Source organism: Dendrobates tinctorius, unplaced genomic scaffold (assembly GCF_039654945.1).
Source record: "Dendrobates tinctorius isolate UK_male_01 unplaced genomic scaffold, ASM3965494v1 ptg000097l, whole genome shotgun sequence".
Classification (NCBI taxonomy): domain Eukaryota; kingdom Metazoa; phylum Chordata; class Amphibia; order Anura; family Dendrobatidae; genus Dendrobates; species Dendrobates tinctorius.
In genome coordinates, this window is record NW_027361765.1 from 24,558,682 (window position 1) to 24,568,326 (window position 9,645).

At 46.6% G+C, this 9,645-nt stretch overlaps 1 long non-coding RNA gene across 1 annotated transcript; it reads left to right on the top strand.

Annotated features, from left to right (window-relative positions):
- The first annotated feature begins 8,125 nt into the window (after window positions 1-8,125).
- On the top strand, window positions 8,126-8,697 carry LOC141099002 (uncharacterized). The gene is made up of 3 exons (XR_012234406.1): window positions 8,126-8,207; window positions 8,280-8,337; window positions 8,420-8,697. It is a non-coding gene; the product is annotated as an uncharacterized lncRNA (long non-coding RNA).
- The last annotated feature ends 948 nt before the right edge of the window (window positions 8,698-9,645 follow it).

The following is a 9,645-nucleotide window of genomic DNA, read 5'->3' on the forward strand; positions in this document are numbered from 1 at the left end:
AAAGCATGTGGGAAATGTTATTTACTAACAATTTTTTATGACATTACTCTCTGATTTAAGGGTGTAAAAATTAAAAGCTTGGAAATTGCAAAATTTTCTAAATTTTTGACAAATTTCCGTTATTTTCATAAACAAACGCAAGTCATATCGATGAAATTTTAACACTAATATGAAGTACAATATGTCACGAAAAAACATTCTCAGAATCAGAGGGATCCGTTGAAGCGTTCCAGAGTTATAACCACATAAAGTGACAATGGTCAGAATTGTAAACGTTGGCCTGGTCATTAACCTACAAAGTGGCTTGGTCCTTAAGGGGTTAAACGAGTTTTCAAAGATTTATTTTTATTTGCTAATAGGAATACAGAAAATAAGAAACCAATACTGACACATCCAAAGTCCAATGTCTCCTCTGCGAAAACAGGACTGAAAGTCAGGCCCTTGGGAAGGGGGGCATTATGGTTACTTATAAACGCTTTTTTATCAATAATATATTTAGAAAAATCATCAATCTTTGCCTGCCAACCCATTCATTGAATAAGCGGACCTGCAGGCTTTTCTTGCAATGTGGAGGCATTATCCCTCTTAAAGATACAGTGCAAACATTACTTTGCAGCATCTAGGATAGCAAAGAGCATAATATAACATTTCACAACATAACTCAGGTAGGTCAGTTATTTCACAGGTGCATCACGGTGCCGAGGTTTGCTTTGCAGTTCTGGGGTACTGGGATTAAATCTCACCAAGGTTATCATCTGCATATAGCTACAGTTTTTATATTCTCTCCATGTTTGTATGAGTTTCTTCCAACAATCCTAAAGCATAGTGATACGAAATGTAGATTGTAAGCCCTTCCTGGGGACAATGAGTGATCACAATGTCTGTAAAGCGTTGTGGACTATGTTTGTGATATACTGTATAAGCAAATGTAATAATACATAAACATAAATGAGGTGTGGTCAGTGCCTCTCAGATCACCCCTCTTATAATAAAATAAAAATAAATGCTAAATATACATGCTTCTGATTATTCTTAACTATTACATGGACATTTTGGCTCAAAATGTTTAAAAAAAATCTTGTGATCAAAAAGATTCCTGCAGTTTAGAGGAGGTTTGCCGGGTTTTGTTCTGGTGCCAAAAAACTAATGACGTGGCTGTAGGACAAGGGTCATGTTAATCTTTTTGCTCAACTCTAGCAATAACTGTCATTTGTCAATTCTTTGACCTGAAGATTCAGCAGTTTGGATTGCAGGCATAGGTATTTCATTAAACATTCACAGACAACAGAACTTTTAAGGCTTCTGATGCCATGAAGCCATGTATGTCATTCCTGGAAAGCACCCATGACTAATTTACATGTATTTATACATAGGATATTAAGGAATTCGACTGGGACAATAATCCCACTTATTCTTAAAATTAGCTATGAAAATTAATATAGCACTAAGAGCCCAGCGCTGCCCAGCAAAGTAACTAACTACGGTTAGTTATAGCTAATTATAGGAGAGGGAGGACTGGGAGCTTGCATCGCATCCAAATGGAAAACCACCCTGGGCTGAGTTCATTAATCCACAGATGGGTGCACGAATTCGCTGGTGAGCATAGCAAATATCCAAAAAAAAGAAGAAAGTTCGTTCAGCACACCAGCATAAATTAAAAAACTTTATTAGGCTAATATGCCATATTTAAAATGCAGAAAAACACCTGACGCGTTTCTGGTGCACAAAGGCACCCTTAGTCATAGGGTGCCAAACAAACTTTCTTTTTTTTTTTGTACAACAAATTATAATGATTATATCTATATATATAAAGCTGAGTGTATAGCCCCGCCACCTCCGCATAGCCACATTCACTATAATATCCCACATCATCCCGTCAGCCAGAGCCACCGGACTACTTCCCCTAATATCCCACATCATCCCGTCACAGCCACCGGACTACTACCCCTAATATCCTACATCATGCCGTCAGCCAGATCAACCGGTCTACTACCCCTAATATCCCACATCATCCCATCACAGCCGCCGGACTACTACCCCTAATATCCCACATCATCCCATCAGCCAGAGCCACTGGACTACTACCCCATATATCCCACATCATCCCGTAAGCCAGAGCCACAGGACTACTACCCCTAATATCCCACATCATCCCGTCACAGCTGCCGGACTACTACCCCTAATATCCCACATCATCCCGTCAGCCAGAGCCATGGGACTACTACCTCTAATATCCCACATCATCCCATCAGCCAGAGCCACCGGACTACTACCCCTAATATCCCACATCATCCCATCAGCCTGAGCCACCGGACTACTACCCCTAATATCCCACATCATCCCATCAGCCTGGGGTCAGAACCAGAGCGCTGAGTGGAATGGTCCTAATTTCCATACCGCGGATTCCTTTAAGCGAGGCCTGGGGTCAGAACCAGAGCGCTGAGTGGATTTGCCCTCACTTCCATACCGGGGATCCCTTTAAGAGAGGTCTGGGGTCAGAACCAGAGAGCTGAGTGGATTTGCCCTGACGTTCATACCAATGATCCCTTTTATAGAATCCTGGGGTCAGAACCACACCGCTGAGTGGAACGGTCCTAACTTCCATACCGGGGAACCCTTTAGGAGAGGCCTGGGGTCAGAACCAGAGTGCTTAGTGGAACTGCCCTAACTTCCATATCAATGATCCCTTTAATAGACCCTGGGGTCAGAACCACAGAGCTGAGTGGAACAGTCCTAATTCCATACCGGGGATCCCTTTAACACAGCCTATTAGTAATGCCTATACTAATAGATTAGGCAGGCTGCCCAGTGCTAACCAAAATGCATCCCGTGTGAACAGGCGCCACAGTTTACAGAGCCATCTGGGCCCAACTGCACCTTGAAAAATAAAGTGCAAAAAAAAAAAAACAAATGAGTGCAGCTGTTAACATACAGGTAATGCAGAGCATCTGGCTTACAGTCTATGACCCGGATCACACATGCGAGAAACTCGGAAGAGTCTCACATCTTAATACCCGGCACTGCCGCCGGCACTCGGGAGTGGAGCGTGTGACTGCATATATTTCTATGCAGCCGCATGCTCCGCTCCCAAGTGCGGGGAGCAGTGCAGAGTATTAAGATACGAGACTCATCCGAGTTTCCCGCATGTGTGATCCCTGCATAATAGTGATGCTCATACTATTAGATTAGGCAGGCTGCCCAGTGCTAACCAAAATGCATCCCGTGTGAACAGGCGCCACAGTTTACAGAGCCGCGAATTGTGGATGTGAAAAATAATTTTAATACATACAGAAGCCAATAGATACAAACATTTCTGTCATCATAGACCTTCGTCATTGTACTACAAAAAGGAAAAAAAAATAAAGCGGTGTGAAATACATAACGAAAGTATATACAAAAATTCTACAGAATCATAGGTTTAATATACAGAGATAAGCAGGTCAACCCATTAAGTGGTAATCCAACATTGCAATGAAATATGTCATAGTCTGATGAACACCAACATACCTAGGGTAAGTGTAAGAGAATATGTGAGACTCTCACAAAGGTATTGCCAGTGGATAAATCTGTTGTAGTGAGAGAGAGCGCATAATTAGAGGGACCAAGTGTAGTACCAAAAAAGGTTAGTAATATGAAGGTGGAACCAACCTTATTAAATAAGCTGTGAAAGGCCTGGGTGGTCAGTAACCGCAGGTAATGGCCAAAACTGTGAAGGAGAGTGTACAGTATTAGGAACGGCGGAACACACTAAATAAAAATGAATAATAAAGTGCGTTCGCTGCTCGGGGTCCACCGTGCAGTAGATGTTACACCGCTGCTAGGTAATGACAGACGAGCAATATGGCGGTATAATGTGCATGGGTTAGACTTCACCCAAAGTGCGCAAAGCGGGCTCTGTTCACACACGGAGGCGCCGCAGCATAAACATACGGAAATGCTGAACCTGTTAGTGTCACAGACCACAGGGAAATGCACACACGGTATCTGGTCACAGGAGCAGGACCCAAGACAGAGAAGCTGCGTCCATCTAGACCTACCGTGTGTGCGGCGTCGCTACTGTGGACGTCAAGGAGGGCTGCAACTGCAGCGCGGCGTAGGGCACGGCCGCTAGTCGACAAAGCTAGGAGGCAGGCGCAATGTTGGGCGCTAGAGTAGAGGTGCGGAGTGCACAGTGGCCTAAGGCTTGCCACTGACTGGCGCTGACTGCTGCACTAATTCATTATCCACATGCGTAATATCAGAGGGAAGGGGTATCAAATGAGTCAGTCACCAGAGTCATACATCTGTCACCATTCACACATTTAGTTTGAAAAGTCTATACTAGCGCATGGCTGAACTGTCATGCGCGCTTTTCATAGCCGTGCGGGACCTTCCAGATCTCCGAGATGGACCAATGAGATCTGGAGCAGGACCTGGGCACATGACTCCTGATCTCCAATGGGAGATCGCCTCGTGAGCATGCCCAGTAGGAGCAGAGAGGAACTTAGTCTCTGGAGCGGTCTGCTGCAAAGCAATCTTCTCTGCAGTAGATAGACAGCAGGAGACCGCAGAATGTGAGGCTCTGGATTCCTGCAGAGCAGACGCAGAAACCAGACGCCTAACATTACCCCCCCTCCTAGGGCCCCCTCCCCTCTGAGCCTTCCAATCCACCACCTTGTGCCTATTAGAGGCATAGGTCTCAGACTCGTCCGAAGGCAAGTCTGATGTCCCGGTAGATGACATGGAAAACCGGGACACGTGGAAGGTATCAGAGGCGGAAAGATCGCCAGGTTTAAGAAGGGACATGTGGGAGACAGCGGGAGCGGCAAAACCGCCTTGAGCATAGGTTGAAGCGGAACGCCGCGTTGTGTCGGTGGACGTTTCCACTCTCTGTTTAAGGAGACTATCCCGAGCACATGAGGCGCATGCCCGAATATATTTTTTAATGTCCCGAGCCCTGTGCGGCCACCAGTACGACTCTGCCAGGAGTTTTGTGGTCTGCATGTAGCCACAGTGACCACCCGCCCTGGATGCGTGTGCCCACGTGAGAACCTTCGGCCGAAGGAGAGGGGGGACAAAGGTCTTGCCCGGCGGCACAGAGTTTGGCCATTGCGGGGCCCCATTATCCTGGGGAAGAGTGCTGACAGTGGCAGACGCAAGTGGAGCTTAGTGCCAGACACGCCTCGAGACTGGCGCGAGACACCTCCATGGGCTCTGGGAGTGAACACTCTGGCTCAGGTGATTCCAGAGGTTCAAAGAGGTTGGGAGCCGGAGTAACCCTCCGTCTGGATTGAGCATGCTCCAGCCCGCACTCCGAGAAACGGAGGTCAATGCGGGTAGCAATGGCAATCAGCTCCTCCAGACTTGCAGGAACCTCTCTGGTAGATAGAGCATCCTTAACATGCTCAGCTAAGCCTCTCCAAAACAAAGGGATGAGGGCTCTATCCGACCACTCCAGCTCGGAACCCAGTGTCCGAAAACGAACGGCATACTGGCTGACCGAGAGGGATCCCTGAGTTAATGCAAGGAGCAGAAGAGAGGTATCGTGCGTGACTCGTGGTCCCAGGAAAACCTGCTTGATAGATGTTAAGAACTGAGCAGCGGTCCGAACCTCAGGGTCACCACGCTCCCACAGTGGCGTGGCCCACTCCAACGCCCTGCCCGACAGCAGGGAAATAATAGACCCCACCTTAGCCCGTTCCATAGGGAATGCAGCAGCCAGTAACTCCAGCTGGATAGAGCACTGGCTCATGAAACCTCTACAGGAGGCGCAATCGCCAGAAAATTTATCGGGCAACGGGAGGCGGGAAACTGTCGGCACAGGGGAGGACGTGGACATACGTGAAACCGCCTCTGCGATTGCCTGTACAGCAGCCTCCGAAGACTTCGCCGCTGAAATAACACTCTCAAGAGAAGCCAACCGGCCCTCTAGCTGGCAAATGCACTGAAGGAGTTGCTGCTGATCAGCCATTACTAGCCAAACCCTGGCGCTAGTATAATGTTAGGAACGGCGGAATGCACTAAATAAAAATGAATAATAAAGTGCGTTCGCCGCTCGGGGTCCACCGTGCAGTAGATGTTACACCGCTGCTAGGTAATGACAGACGAGCAATATGGCGGTATAATGCGCACGGGTTAGACTTCACCCGAAGTGCGCAAAGCGGGCTCTGTTCACTCACAGAGGCACCGCAACATAAACATATGGAAATGCTGAGCCTGTTAGTGTCACAGACCCTAGGGAAATGCACACACGGTATTTGGTCACGGGAGCAGGACCCAAGGCAGAGGAGCTGCGTCCATCTAGACCTACCGTGTGTGCGGCATCGCTACTGCAGACGCCAAGGAGGGCTGCAACTGCAGCGCGGCGTAGGGCACGGCCGCTAGTCGACAAAGCTAGGAGGCAGGGGCAATGTCGAATGCTAGAGTAGAGGTGCGGAGTGCACAGTGGCCTAAGGCTTGCCACTGACTGGCGCTGACTGCTGCACTAATTCCCTATCCACATGCGTAATATCAGAGGGAAGGGGTTTCAAATGAGTCAGTCACCAGAGTCATACATCCATCACCATTCACACATTTAGCTTGAAATGTCTATACTAGTGCATGGCCGAACGGTCATGCACACTTTTTATAGCCGTGCGGGACCTTCCAGATCTCCGAGATGGACCAATGAGATCTGGAGCAGGACCTGGGCACATGACTCCCGATCTCCAATGGGAGATCGCCTCATGAGCATGCCCAGTAGGAGCACAGAGGAACTTAGTCTCTGGAGCGGTCTGCTGCAAAGTAATCTTCTCAGCAGTAGATAGACAGCAGGAGACCGCAGAATGTGAGGCTCTGGATTCCTGCAGAGCAGACGCAGAAGCCAGACGCCTAACAGTACAGGCTGTTAAGTTGGGAACGCTGGTGGAGAGGGACGCTAGGGGTTAACATTTACTAAGGCAGCTGCGCTGCTCTGTGTCCTGTGACGCGGTGATCTGCCACCTGTCTGGGAGGTAGCATGGGCGGCCCTGCTGCTGTGTCTATTTATTGAAGCAGAGTGCGCCTGCAGTGTGCATGAAAACCGGAAGTGGGAGGCTGTGAGTAACAGCTGAGCTGTGTAGGGCGGAAGTGCCCAGAGACTGTGTTACAGAGCCTAGGAGACAGAAGGCGAGCGCTCCACAAAGTGGTCACTGAGTAATATGCTAATGGACAGTGATGAGGCGGAATCTGTGAGTCCAAGGCTGGACAAGGACGGACAAAAGCGTGATTCAGTGTATTCAATATTAGCGATTCTGTGGGGAGAAGAACAAAATGTCAGAGCCAGATAAAAACAGAATAATAACGTACAGTATCAATAAAGGGCATAAATCAAAACCATATACAAAAACATGGATAGATGGCAATAATAAATAAAGGATTGCAAATCATAATCTCTATTGAGACCGTTAGGGGTCAGAGTCTTCAGTTCATGGATCCAGAATGCTTCCCTACGTTAAAGCAACCCCACACGATCCCCCTCACGACGTGGTTGGGGGACGTGTTTGATTACCTGGAAACGTAATTGAGATATACTGTGGCCATTCGTCAGGAAATGGTGAGGGATGGGAAGAAGCTCATTTTTGCACCGAATGGTCGATTTGTGCTTTGAAATTCTATCCTTAATGCACTGTGTGGTTTCGCCCACATACATCAGGCCACATGGGCATTTGATCAGATATACCACAAAATTTGAATCACACGTGAAGAAATGGTTAATGGTATATCTTTTCCCAGTTTGGGGGTGGTGTATGATATTGCCCCTCATGACATTATTATATTGATTGCAACTGAGGCATGGGTATGTGCCCATCCTAGGGTTGCTGAGGAAACGCTGTGTGATGCCTGGCTGGCTAGTACCTATATCTGCTCTGACAAGAGTATTCCGTATGTTTCTAAGTCTCCGCTTTTGTCCGTCCTTGTCCAGCCTTGGACTCACAGATTCCGCCTCATCACTGTCCATTAGCATATTACTCAGTGACCACCACTTTGTGGAACGCTCGCAATCTGTCTCCTAGGCTCTGTAACGCAGTCTATGAGCACTTCCGCCCTACACAGCTCAGCTGTCACTCACAGCCTCCCACTTCCGGTTTTCATGCACACTGCGGGCGCACTCTGCTTCTATAAATAGACACAGCAGGGCCTCCCAGGCTACCTCCCTGACAGGTGGCAGATCACCGAGTCATAGGACACAGAGCAGCGCAGCTGCCTTGGTAAGTGTTAACCCCTAGCGTCCCTCTCCACCAGCGTTCCCAACTTAACAGCCTGTACACTCGCCTTCACAGTTTTGGCCATTACCTGCGGTCACTGAGCACCCAGGCCTTTCACAGCTTATTTAATAAGGTTGGTTCCACCTTCATATTACTAACCGTTTTTGGTAGCACACTTGGTCCCTCTAATTATGTGCTCTCTCTCACTACTACAGATTTATCCGCTGGCAATACCTTTGTGAGAGTCTCACATATTCTCTTACACTTACCCTAGGTATGTTGGTGTTCATCAGACTATGACATATTTAATTGCAATGTTGGATTACCTCTTAATGGGTTGATCTGCTTATCTCTGTATATTTGACCTTTGATTCTGTAGAATTTTTGTATATACTTTCGTTATGTATTTCACACCGCTTTATTTTTTTTTCCTTTTTGTAGTACACTGACGAAGGTCTATAATGACCAAAACGTTTGTATCTTGTTGGCTACTGTATGCATTAAAATTATTTTTCACATCTGCAATTCATGAGTGTGCCCAGTATTTGCTATATATACTTAAGGGTTGGGAACCTACTACACTGCACCTCCTACACCGGCTGTGCTAACATCTAGCCATATAGTTTACAGAGCCATCTGGGCCCAACTGAACCCTGAAAAATAAAGTGCAAAAAACACATATAAATATATGTGAGGTATTGGTTGATATTATTGCCAAAATATGGAAGCTCGCAACCCACGGCAAGAGTCCTTATATTTGCGAGTCCTATCACTAAACAGCATCCTATCACTAAACAGCAAAATAACAAAAAGAGGACTTAGAAATCCTCCAAAAATTAAAAAAAACACCAGAAAAAGGCAGAGATGCTTACCTGCCAAGGCCTCCAAACAAATGCACTTTCAAGGTGCAGTGGACCCAATTAAAGATGGCAGCAACACAGGTGCAGCAACAGCAATGAAACAACCGCTCTCAACCTACCAATCCATGGAAGGGGTGGTTGTGGTATATTAGTGCACAAAAAAAATAATTAGTACGTGGCTCTGTTCAAATACGGGTAATACAGAGCATCTGGCTTACAGCAGTTTGCTCTTGAGGAGTGGGCCAAAATACCTCTCGAGAAGTGCAGAAGTCTCATTAACAGTTACAGGAATCGTTTGATTGCAGTGATTGCCTCAAAAGGTTGTGCAGCAAAATATTAAGTTAAGGGTACCAGCATTTCTGTCCAGGCCTATTTCATGAGTTTATGAGTTTAATTTTTTTAAAAATTCTGTGGAAGCATGGTTGAAAAGCAAAGTCTGACTATCAATTGTTCATTTTCATAGATTTTTGATTCATTACTTTTGTCATATTCAAGTTATTTCTGCGACCATTGTGGGTTTTTCTGTCATTAAACGAGGGTTACCAACAATTTTGACCACGTGTGTATATGTCTGACTCTTG